The sequence below is a fragment of the Pristiophorus japonicus genome, chromosome 21 (genome assembly GCF_044704955.1).
Source record: "Pristiophorus japonicus isolate sPriJap1 chromosome 21, sPriJap1.hap1, whole genome shotgun sequence".
Taxonomy (NCBI): domain Eukaryota; kingdom Metazoa; phylum Chordata; class Chondrichthyes; family Pristiophoridae; genus Pristiophorus; species Pristiophorus japonicus.
Genome location: NC_091997.1, coordinates 1486998 through 1499519, shown reverse-complemented (window position 1 = coordinate 1499519; position 12522 = coordinate 1486998). Strand labels below are relative to the sequence as shown.

Here is a 12522-nt window from a genome sequence, read left to right as displayed (position 1 = left end):
TAATGAGCTGAAGGTGTTGAACAAGCTGAGCTGAGGTGATTTAGTTGAAATCTTGAAAGGAAGAGGTTAGATTAGCTAGTTCCTGTAGTTAGAAAAGACTATAAAAGAAGGAACAGAACTGCATATAAAAATTACCTACAAAAGAATAGCTCAGAGTACAAATTGTGTCCTTATTTTTGCTTTAATGAGTTGATTAATATTTCTACTGTAAATGTTATTATACTTTTATATATTTGCTTAGCCTTTTATTCAGTAATTTGGCATAGTTATTAATAACTTGAAGTAGGTTTGTTGTAAAGCTCTACAAAGATAGAAAAAATTCCCACGAAGGCACATATCGCTGAGCTAAAGGAATTAACAAAGATATTGACCTGGGCGTGCTATCAGAAACTTAGCTGGATATTGGGGCCAGTGAAAATATTCTTGGAAGACCGGAGGTAGCTATAACTTGCCTACGAGAGTAATGTAACAATACACAAGCTGAAGTAGGAGAGGCCAAAAAGACCCAAAATATAATATTCATCACGGACGGTGCTGTCCTTTATGTGAGATGTTAAATTAAGGCCCCATTGAGGTGGACGTTGACATTTTTTGAAGAGCGGTGAACTCTTCAGATATCTTGGGCAACATTCTTCCTTCAACCAACATCACAAAAAAGCAGATTAACTGCTTAATTCATCTCATTGCCATTTGAGATCTCGCTGTGTCCAAAATGGTGTTGTCTATCTAATAATGGTGACTGAACGTCAAGGGAATTTGTTGTAAGTGAAGTGATTTGGGTTCCCTGAGAGACATAAGTGCTTAAAAAAATGCAACCTTTTTCTAAAGCCTTTCTACTACGTGTGATTATGTTTTAATTAATAATGCACAATATATGGTTGCCGTGCTTTCGGCTTCAGGGAAGTGTCTGTACAGAGCACTTAGTGACCTGTTTAGTAGCACTGCACTTCTTTGAGGTGGCAACAACTTGCATTTATATAGTAGCTTTAACGTCATAAAATGTCCCAAGATGCTTCACAGGTGCATTATCAAACAAAATTTGGCACATTTGAGACGGGACAATTTCTGTATTTATTTTAGCTAAGGTTACAAATGGCTACAGCCAGCTGGGCTCACAGAATTCTTCTGTTCAGTGGCAAATGCGTATAACTGCAAGCAATCAAACCTAGTCAATTTGAAACATCTATCCTAAATGGGCTTATGTTGTTACTTCAGCGGTTTATTGAGAAACAAATTAAGTCAAAAAGTTGTTTGGTTATTGGAATAGCTGATTCGAAATATTAACTTATGCAGATTGACAGACTTAAATAGGTAATTCTAATCTTTCTGAATGCTGATCTATTAAGGGTAATGTATGCAGAAAATAGCAGTATCCAGACTGTAACACTTCATCTTACAAGGTATAAGATCTGTTCAGCTCTCAGTATGTTTACATCATAAAGAAATAGCTGTAACTTGAAAGATATCCCATCAAGGCATATATCACAGCTGTGATTGCTCAGTTTTAGTTCTGGCAAGGGATCTGAATTCTATACATGAACTGGGATTTGTGCCATCCACGTACAATATGGAGACAACCAGAAAACCTGTTGTTTTTCAGATGCTGTAGAAACATGTTCTTTAATGACTATATTAATTTGTGGACTGATTCTATATGAATTATTGTTTTGTTAAATGTCATGATTTTTGCTGTGTGAACTGCTTCTATATAATTATTTCATTTGTCAATAAATATGACCAAATACTTTTAGCTTGTACACATTGGCCTTAGAGTGTGTTATTTTCTAAATTTTGGAAGGGATGGGCAAAGGTGGAGGGTATCCCATGTATTCTCTTGTGATCAATATAGCATAATTCCAAGGTAATTGGCAAACTTGCTCATGGTTGCCCATATGCCGGTTTTGCCTTCATCGGAGACTAGTTTTGCTTATGGAAACTATCTAAGGTGTGAACCTGACAAAAGCATTGGGAAAAGGCCAAGGACTAATCTTATTTTTCTTTTCTCTGTAGCTTGCCCAAATATAAGAAAAATGCACTCATTAATTCAACTTCCTGGTCCGTACATTTAGGATTGCTAACTCCTACTACAGCGTTCAAGAATTTCTTCTTGGTGAATTTGGTACTCGTCGTGAGATCGTGGCGGAAGTGCGGTGAATGAGGGTACGGGGCCCAGAAGAGCCAAAGGCACAGGGACACCACGGGTCTGCCCACACTGCGATATGTGTGCGCACTAGGCCCGTGCAGCAGAGCAGGTCTGGTTAACCCTTGGTTAATCCTTGCCACTGGATAAAGGCCTAGCTCTGTCGAGCCCGTGTGGTGGCTGATGTGCAACGGTCACCACGCGTTAAAAAAATCCACGCACAGGCATCTTCCACCACCTCAATTGGAGTTCAGGACTGGAACATCGGGTCCTACATTGAAACATCTGTGACCTCATGTGGAAGCAAGTCATCCTTGTTCGAGGGACCGCCTATGATGATGACTCATTGTGGCGAGGCAAGTCACAACTGAGTATTTTTCCAACTTTCCGATCAATTTGCACATGTCAGATCGAGCCTGGTCTGGATACAGAATAAATATTCCTCTGTTTTGCTCAATTATATACTTTAACCTCAGTTTCATCATTCCATTATTGTGTGATTTTTGTTTCCGTTCCCCACACCAGTCTGAGTGAGACTGTAATTATAGGCAAATTGTTTATTTCAAGTAGTGCAAGATACCCGATTCTCTTTTACCTATACCCACAGGATTTGGTTTCCTCTCATATCATTAAGTATTTTGCTTTCATTTCACTTCTAAATAGCTTTTAAACTTGTACTGTAGTTAGAAATAATAAAATGGTCAAAGTTGCTCATTCCCAGAATTCCCAAAGGGGGTAGTACTGAATTTTGGTCCCTGAGTCTGTCAAGATCAATAAAGATTATTTGCAACCAAGCTGGTGTCAATTCCAAGACCTTTACAGTAGAGTAAAGTTTAAAAACATAATTGTTGGTGTAATAAGTTGGCTGTCAGACTCCAAATTCAGTCGGTAGTTAATTAATTAGTATCTTACGTGTTGGGTAATTATCGGAAATGGTGGTGGATTATCTTCTCACACTTGAGATAAACCCTTTAACAACATAATTTACAAACCAGTAAATTGGATGGTTTAATTAATTTATTCATTTTTGTGACACGACTCAAGGGTGCAGGAAGATGGAGATGTAACAAGAATAAATATCTCACGAATTTGATTCTGGTTCATGGGAAAATATCAAGATTTGGAGAAATTAAATGCAGGCAGGATGGATAAGATTGGAAAAGCTTTAAGAACTCCAAGTAGAGGAGGTTTGCTGAACTTAAGCATTAAATGTGTGTCTCATAGTTTGTGTGAACAAGGCAACAAAACTTGTGAACGTAGGTCCTAATGCCTTGGCCCAGAAATTGGCCTCCTTTGCGCCTCCCGTTATCGCCTCCGGGGAGCACTAACAGGACGCTAACGACTTACTGGGCGCAGCGAAAGAAACCAATCCCTCTAAATTGGCCGGGAGGTTTGCGGTGGCGGTAACACCTTGTGCCATGATCTCGTGCGCCTGGACATCACGACATCATTGTCCTGCACATCACCCCGGTAGCGCACCGCAGCCGAACTTCGGTTCTTCCCCCTGCAGCATCGGTGGGCGACAACACCGGCTGTCAATGGATGTCATTTGGGACTTTGATGAGAGCCGTTTCGGTACTGTAGCAGGCGTGGCAACCGGATTGGAGGGATTCAAACATGGGATTGCGGGAAAGATGGGCATGGATTTGGGAGGCGACAACATGTTTAAGGACTTTGGAGAGGAAAGAGTATAGGTTAAGAGTAAAGGGGATAGGAGCAACAGCAGATACTCCAATCAGGTTCATCAAGCTGAAACGCTAACTCTCACTCCACAGGTGCTGCCTGAACTGCTGAGTGTTTCCAGCATTTTCTGTTTTTATTTTAGATTTACAGTATCCGTAGTATTTCGCGTTCGCTTTAACCTTTACTGATGCTGACTGACCTGTGTGTGTCCAAAAAAACAGATGCCAGTGTCCACGATTGAATATGACTGAAATGGGGGTAATATCAGGATTTATTTCAGTGCATGTTTTGAGGGATATCGGTTGTTTTGGATTGTAAAATTCTAATAAATCTGGTAAATTAGAATAGTGCCAAGAGTTTGATATTCATGGTATGGTACTGTTATGGGAGAGCATATACTGTATTTGGAAGCAGGGATGAATGCAGCGTTTCATCTGTCAGTTTGACCCTTATCTAAGTGTCTTCTTTTGCTATTGGCTCCAGCCGAATGTGTCCATTTCCTTGAGAGCATGTCCATTGGTTGCATTGTGATGTGACATCATCTATTGGCTGTGACATGTGTGCACCGCTTTCTCATTGGCTGCGACGTGTATCAATCTTTCCCATTGGCTGATGTAGTCTTCCTTGGAAGGGGCGGGGCGGGGCTTGTGCCCTGACTGAGGGGCGGGGCGGGGATTGCGCTCTGATTGACGGGAGGGGGAGGGGCTTGTGCCCTGATTGACGGGAGGGGGCGGGGCTGGAGCCCTGATTGGCGGGCGGGCCGGGCCGGGGTGGGGCTTGAGCCCTGATTGCCGGGAGGGGGAGGAGCTTGTTCCCTGATTGCCGGGAGGGGGCGGGGCTGGAGCCCTGATTGACGGGAGGGGCGGGGCTGGAGCCCTGATTGGCGGGCGGGGCTGGAGCCCTGATTGACGGGAGGGGCGGGGCTGGAGCCCTGATTGGCGGGCGGGGGCGGGGCTGGAGCCCTGATTGGCGGGCGGGGGCGGGGCTGGAGCCCTGATTGACGGGAGGGGGCGGGGCTGGAGCCCTGATTGACGGGAGGGGGAGGAGCTTGTTCCCTGATTGACGGGCGGGGGGCGGGAAGGGCCGGACACGGAAGGGGGGGAAAGCCGCCCATCGAGCAGCAGAGGGGGGAAGAAAACCCGCTCGGAACTCGGTGGCGGAGAGGCGGAAATCCCGAGGAGTTTGCGCCAAAATAAATAGCGCCTGATATTGGAGCTGTGAAGGGGGCTCGGATCGGCCGGGTGAGGAAAGTTCCCCCGCGGGACCCGGGGCCGGGGCCGGGCTGTGTCCCGGGACAGTGGCCCATCGCTTCCCCTGGAGCCGGAGCCGGAGCCGGAGCACAAGCTGTGAGTGAGTACAGTAAATATCGGCACCGGGCCCGGGACCGGGGGGTGTCGGCGGTGCCCCTGCTCCCTGCCCCCGGCCCCCTGCCCCCGGCCCCCTGCCCCCGGGTCCCGGCCCCCTGCCCCCGGGTCCCGGCCCCCTGCTCCCGGCCCCCTGCCCCCTGCCCCCGGCCCCCTGCCCCCGGCCCCCTGCCCCCGGGTCCCGGCCCCCTGCTCCCGGCCCCCTGCCCCCTGCCCCCGGCCCCCCCTGCTCCCGGCCCCCTGCCCCCGGCCCCCCGGGTCCCGGCCCCCCTGCCCCCGGCCCCCCTGCCCCCCGGGTCCCGGCCCCCTGCCCCCGGGTCCCGGCCCCCTGCTCCCGGCCCCCTGCTCCCGGCCCCCTGCTCCCGGCCCCCTGCCCCCCGGCCCCCCTGCCCCCTGCCCCCGGGTCCCGGCCCCCGGCCCCCTGCCCCCTGCCCCCGGGTCCCGGCCCCCGGCCCCCCTGCCCCCTGCCCCCCGGCCCCCGGGTCCCGGCCCCCCTGCCCCCGGGTCCCGGCCCCCTGCTCCCGGCCCCCTGCCCCCTGCCCCCGGCCCCCTGCCCCCGGGTCCCGGCCCCCTGCCCCCGGGTCCCGGCCCCCTGCTCCCGGCCCCCTGCCCCCTGCCCCCGGCCCCCCCTGCTCCCGGCCCCCTGCCCCCGGCCCCCCGGGTCCCGGCCCCCTGCCCCCTGCCCCCGGCCCCCGGCCCCCTGCCCCCGGGTCCCGGCCCCCTGCTCCCGGCCCCCTGCTCCCGGCCCCCTGCCCCCGGCCCCCCGGGTCCCGGCCCCCTGCCCCCTGCCCCCGGCCCCCCTGCCCCCCGGGTCCCGGCCCCCTGCTCCCGGCCCCCTGCTCCCGGCCCCCTGCCCCCCGGCCCCCCTGCCCCCTGCCCCCGGGTCCCGGCCCCCTGCCCCCGGGTCCCGGCCCCCTGCCCCCCGGCCCCCCTGCCCCCCGGCCCCCGGGTCCCGGCCCCCCTGCCCCCGGGTCCCGGCCCCCTGCTCCCGGCCCCCTGCTCCCGGCCCCCCTCCCCCCGGGTCCCGGCCCCCCTGCCCCCTGCCCCCGGGTCCCGGCCCCCGGGTCCCGGCCCCCGGGTCCCGACCCCCCTGCCCCCGGCCCCCCTGCCCCCGGGTCCCGGCCCCCCTGCCCCCGGCCCCCGCACCAGCCTCTGGCAATATGCCGCCACTCCGACAGCTTAGTCCCGCCGCATCCTGCACTGGGCGGGTTAGCAGCAATCCTGTCCACACGGCCCAGGCTGCGGGCCCGTGGTGTGCAGGGGATCCGTGACCGGCAGCAAAGTGGGTCAAGGGCCGAGTGTCGCGTTCACTCCGCACATCCCTCCCTCGCCGGCATTGTTGGGTTTATAATCCTGGCTGTGTTGCAGTGGGAAGGGGCTGAATGAATGTGCTCCCTTCCCCCCTCTCTCTCTTCCCCCCTCTCTCTTTCCCCCCCTCTCTCTTCCCCCCTCTCTCTCTTCCCCCCTCTCTCTCTTCCCCCCCCCTTCCCCTCTTCCTCTCTCTTCCCCCCCCCCTTCCCCTCTTCCTCTCTCTTTCCCCCCCCTTCCCCTCTTCCTCTCTCTTTCCCCCCCCTTCCCCTCTTCCTCTCTCTTTCCCCCCCCTTCCCCTCTTCCTCTCTCTTTCCCCCCCCTTCCCCTCTTCCTCTCTCTTTCCCCCCCCTTCCCCTCTTCCTCTCTTTCCCCCCCCCCTTCCCCTCTTCCCCTCTCTCTCTCTCTCTCTCTCTCTTTCCCCCCCCCCACCCCTGCTCCCCTTACCCGCTGATCATCTTCCCCCTTGGGGCAAAAGGGAGTGACGAGATTGCCCTAGAGCAGTGTATTCACTGCCCTCTTCATGGGTCACAGGTGCTGCATGACCAGTGGCACAAACACAAAGTTACTGACTTTGAACAATGCACACATTACACACTGGCCCAGGCTCAAACCCTGATCTGTGTCTGTTTGCTGATCTCAACTGGGTGCTGCATTCAGCTGAAATGCCCTGGGGGTTAGGAGGGGGGAAATGGCCAGGTTCCCCACTCTCGATCACTGTTCACTGACCCTTGCTGGGCATGTGCATGTGTGGATATAAGGCTCGAGTTCAGCTGTCATGTCTTTCATAGTTGGGAAGTTTGAGGAGGGGAAGAAAAGGAAAGGGAGCACCAGCCATTAATTCGGCTCCTTCCCACTGCAACACAGCCATCGTCAGGGTTTGCATGTGAGCTTTCATCTTTAAATTCATTTGTTATTCTCTGTCTCCATCACTGCCAACCTGTCGGTTCTGCTTCTGCAACAGCCTGGTGTCGATGTCATGTTCACCAGAAAGTATGCAATTTGTGTGTGTGATATGGAGCCCACCGTCTCTGACTGCAGCCCTCCAGAGAGCTACCAAAGCTGACCTGCAACAGCAAAGGTCCATGTGTTCTGGCGGTTGTGTGCTTTAGTTGAATCAAAGGTTTAATTGTTCCAAGTCAAAGGATCATTTTTATGGGTTTGAATGTTTTATGGAAGGGTAAGAAGCCAGTTGAGAGGCTGCTTCTTGGCACTGCCAGCACTGCAGCTGTTTTGTTCTGGCAATGGACAGGCTGAGCTGTCGGCCTGCTCCAAACCGGCTGGCGATGTAGTTTGTGCCTCGCTGGTCCGTAGGAACCTTCCCCTGACCTCGGGGAAAGTCTGTGGGGGGGATTTGAAGCTGAGAAAGTGACTTTGGAGCAACTGCATATCCGTGCGCAAGATCACGTGCACCCGCTTTAAAGTACACAATTGTGACATTTGTACACCTCTGTTTGCCCTGTAGCTGTAGCGCCTCCCAACTATAGCCTGGGCCCCCAGCTAATGCAACTGGGGCCTGTTTCAAAGCAGGGGCAGCCTCCCGAGCCGCTCGTGGAGGAACCATCACCTTGAAATGGGCCGACTGTATCGTGAACTTGTAACATGGTGGGCAGGCCGCGGGCTGCAAGGCTCCATCTCGAGTTGTCCCGGGGTGGGACTCAAACCGACTCGATCCACTGCAGTCCTTCTGGTGATGCTGCTCCCACCATGGTGCTGGCCAGCGACTGCGATGGAGGCAGCACGAGCGAGCAATCATCAGCTAATTGTGATGTGGAACCTTCAGGTGCCCCGAGATCCCGTGATGGCTATTATGTCTTTCGCATTCCCTTGAGGAAAGCATTTGAGCCAGCTTGAAGCTGACTGGGATTATGGCATTTTAAATGAGGTGTTGAGACCTGTGATGAAACTGCACATGCACACATGGTTAAACTCGTGGTGGTGGGGTGAGGGCGAAGGAGGAGTCTCCCTCATGAGTCTTCTTAAAGCACAAACCGTTAAATTTTCATCCTTATTTTCAAATCCCTCCATAACCTTGCCTCTCCCCATCTCTGTAATCTCCTCCAGCCCCACAACGCCCCACCCGAGACATCCATGCCCCTCTAATTCTGCCCTCCTGAGCATCCCTGATTATAATTGCTCAACCATCATTGGCCGTGTCTTCTGTTGCCTGGGCCCCAAGCTCTGGAACTCCCTGCCTAAACTTCTCTGCCTCTCTCTCTCTCTTTCCTCCTTCAAGATGCTCCTTAAAACCTACCTCTTTGACCAAGCTTTTTGGTCACCTGCTCTAATTTCTACTTATGCGGCTCGGTGTCAAATTTTTATCACATAATACTCCTGTGAAGCGCCTTGGATCGTTTCACTATGTTAAAGGCGCTATATAAATACAACTTGTTGATGTTGTTAAGAGAGGACTTTGTGTTTTAAGATGAACTTTCCCTGACATCCAGGTCCAGTTCACACAATGATTAACCTCTACATAGTGCTATGACGGAGCCGTTGACTGGGAGGAGCTGTTCCAGGCAGCACCTGTGGAAAACTCTCTTCATTTGGACATTCACAAATTGCACCTGGTGTTAATGGTCACACCTCTACTCTTGTTAATTCAGCTTCAAATTGTTGAACGCCTAACTCCATGAAGTTGACTCTTCTAATAATGTAATCCGCGTTCACTGATGAAGCAAACGATGCCATAAAGATCTGTAGGGAGGCCAGGAATCTGTGCGTTCCCTCCTGGCAACAGCTTCTGTTACAGCAGGCAGCTGAGTAATGAAAGAGTAACTCAAAAAATATTTTTCTCTTTAAATCCTGCTCCCACACACAGTTCTGGCTGTTTACCTCTGATATCTCCACCCCCACCCCCCCCCCTGTTTTCTCCATCTCCCCCCATCCTCTCAGATTGCTGTCTTAGTTTTTAACGCTCCTGGGTGGAAGATTTGGTCGTGTTTTGTCTGTGAAGTGCTTTGAAGGTCTTGCTGAATTTGCCTTCGTACGTATCCAGTTTTCAGCAGCGTCTCGTGCATGTCCTTTTTTGGGGGGGAAAGGGAAGGGAGTACAATCATATGTGAAGTGGGAATACTGATGCAAAGCCGCGTGCTATCGTAAACGCTGCAAGGGACAGTCTGCACTGACTACACTGAGCATGTTTTAATGAGGTTCAAATCACGACTAACTTTAGAAGAGTCTACAGGCTGAGAACTGGGGTCTTGAGAAGGGAGACTGGAGCAAATATTTCAATGAGCGTTATGTCTACAACAGCAACTTGTATTTATATAGCACCTTTAACGTAGTGTAACGACCCAAGGCGCTTCACAGGGGTATTATGCGATCGGTGTCAAATTTTTTATCTCATAAGTAGAAATTAGCGCAGGTGACCAAAAGCTTGGTCAAAGAGGTAAGTTTTAAGGAGCATCTTGAAGGAGGAAAGAGAGGTTTAGGCAGGGAGTTCCAAAGCTTGGGGCCTTGGCAACAGAATACATGACCACCAATGGTTGAGCGATTATAATCGGGGTGCTCAAGAGAGCAGAATTGGAGGAGCGCAGACACCTCGGGCGGGCGGGCGGGGGGCGTTGTGGGGCTGGAGGGGGTTACAGAGATAGGGAGGGGCGAGGCCATGGAGGGATTTGAAAACAAGGATGAGAATTTTGAAATCGAGGCATTGCTTAACCGGAAGCTAATGTAGGTCAGCGATGTGGGTGAGCGGGACTCGGTGCGAGTTAGGACACGAGCAGCTGAGTTTTGGATCACCTCTAGTTTACGTAGGGTAGAATGTGGGAGGCCAGCCAAGATTGCGTTGGAATAGTCAAGTCTAGTAAATCAATGTCGTGGATGAATAAGATGTCTGGGATCTCCTCCTAGAATCTATATTCTGAGTTTAGATGGATGTGATGTATACTTGTTCCAATGCATATTATAATACGAGTGACAGTGGGCTAGATACTGAATTGCTGGAAGCCAGGTTCAAATCTAACCCGGCAGGTGGGATGAAAGGCACCTCTTTATATGAAATATCTTTGAGCAATTGCAATCTAGCTCCCAGTGACAAAACTGGCCCTAATACAGTGGCATTTTTGCAAAATCACACAGGGGGAGTGGGGGGGAGGCTGGATGTGAGTAATTGGCAATTGCCATAGCTGCGCAGTGGGGACTGCCCTGGGGTTAGCTTGAGGGACATTGTTGGGGTAGATTAAGGAGAGCCGAGCTCTGCACCCTATCGATGTAATCTCCTCAATCCCTCCGAGATCTCTGCTCCTTTAATTCTAGCCTCTTGTGCATCCTTGATTATAATTGCTCAACCATTGGTGGCCGTGTCTTCAGCTGCCTAAGTCCTAAACTCTGGAATTCCCTCTCTAAACCTCTCTGCCACGCTATCCTTTCCAATGCTCCTTAAAACCTACCTCTTTGAATCGAGCTTTTGGACACCTGTCCTAATATGAATTTACGGTGCCAAATTGTGTTTGGTAATCGTTCCTGTGTAGCACTTCGGGCCGTTTTACTGCGTTAAAGGTGCTATATAAATGCAAGTTGTTGTATCTGACCTGGGAATGCTTGAAGCACACCTGGGTGCCTCAAGTTGGAGGTGTTCCATTCCCTACAACCAGCATCCTTCACTGAACCACAAAATCAAAATCTACAAATCCTTTTCTTAAGAATTATAGTTAATGCCAACAATTTTTTGGGGAGTTGGAATAACATATTTTTGAGTTTAACGAGTGACTATTGATAAGTGATGGAAACTGGTTTGGAGAAATTGAGAATTGATAGTGTGAGGGAGCAGCCTTTCGAATCATCCGAAGCCCTTCAGCAATGATGATGAATAAACTCACTGCCCGAACCCACAGGGAGAGAAAGATCCCAGTTCTACCCTGTGTCTCGAGTGAATAAGCTTGTGACATGATGGAAGGGGTCTTGTAATTGGCCCTGGGGGGTACAGGGAGGAGCCAAACTGGACCCCTTGCCCCTGATTTTAATTTATTGGCTCTTGCTGTGGAAAGTGCATGTGTGAATGTGGAGTGGTGTTTGTGATGCCCCATGTTGTTGAATAGCCCGCCAAGCTCCTGGCATGCATAATGTAAATTATGGTGGTGGGGTAAGGGTAAGAGAGTTCCAATACGCTGTCATTGATCGATACAAGCAGTGGCAGCTGGGGTCAGGAACCATCCCATGAAGTGGGAGAGTATCTCTGGGATATCACTAGGCAGCCAGTCCCAGACGAGTTTTGGCAGCACATTGTCTGACTTTTCTCTCACCCGCTCATCGTGTTGTCCCTGAAGAGCGCAGGGAGAATGGGGGAGAGGAAATGCAGAAGTGTTATTTTTAGTGACAGTACTGATGCTGGAACTTCCTCATTTAAAAAAAAAAAAAAATTGGTATAAAATCCTGTGGATTGAACGGCGAGATAAGCAAATAGATGTGGTGAATTCTAATTGAAGTTACTCGTGTAACTGTTATGCCCTCTGCCTTCGCTTCCAGACAGAGACGGTTGTGATGTGTGTAAATTGTCCAACTTCTTAATTGCCTATTGCACAATGTACTTTTGACAATGATCTGGGCTTCAGGGTTTTATACTTGGGCAGTAAGTCACTCTCATTTACTGGATCGAAGGTTGCATTGGGCTGATCTGCTATTCAGAATTTCAAGACTTCCAACTGCCAGTTCAGACTGAAGAACAAGTGAGTGTTTGCTCAATATTATCGGTGTGTTGACCTACTGAACGTGACTTTTATTTTACTGACTGAATTACTTGTGCAGAATGCATGTTGGAGGCTGTTTGTGAGTCTGGTCTTTCCCCGAGGTATACTCTTCTACTGCCCAGTTTCTTTTCTGCAATCTTCGTTGTGGAGTACAAAGACCAGCGAAATGGAACTTTCTTCCCTGGCTAATCTTAGCCATCATTAGTTGGGTGAGTTGATCCTGGGATTAGCTGAGCCTCAGGAAGGTCCCTGGTCTGCACTGAGTTAGCTGGCAGTAACAGGAGCACTGGAGTTGCTCTTTGCCTTTGTTTCTCTGATGGGGGAAGAGGGGTGGGGA

At 50.9% G+C, this 12522-nt stretch overlaps 2 protein-coding genes across 4 annotated transcripts in view; both read left to right on the top strand.

Moving 5' to 3' along the window:
- mrpl10 (mitochondrial ribosomal protein L10) overlaps nt 1-2754 on the top strand; it is a 29728-nt gene extending 26974 nt beyond the window's left edge. Inside the window, exon 6 of the mRNA XM_070864245.1 lies at nt 2011-2754. The gene's annotated coding sequence lies outside the window, so the exon portion shown is untranslated. The remainder of the gene's footprint in view (nt 1-2010) is intronic.
- A 2186-nt stretch (nt 2755-4940) lies between these two features.
- The window catches only part of LOC139233761 (oxysterol-binding protein-related protein 6-like), a 105680-nt gene continuing 98098 nt past the window's right edge, over nt 4941-12522 (top strand). For 2 of the 3 annotated variants that reach the window (XM_070864242.1, XM_070864239.1), the window contains exon 1: nt 4941-5169. The gene's annotated coding sequence lies outside the window, so the exon portion shown is untranslated. Of the gene's footprint in view, nt 5174-12522 lie in introns of all 3 variants that reach the window. The other variant, XM_070864240.1, reaches the window with a different exon arrangement.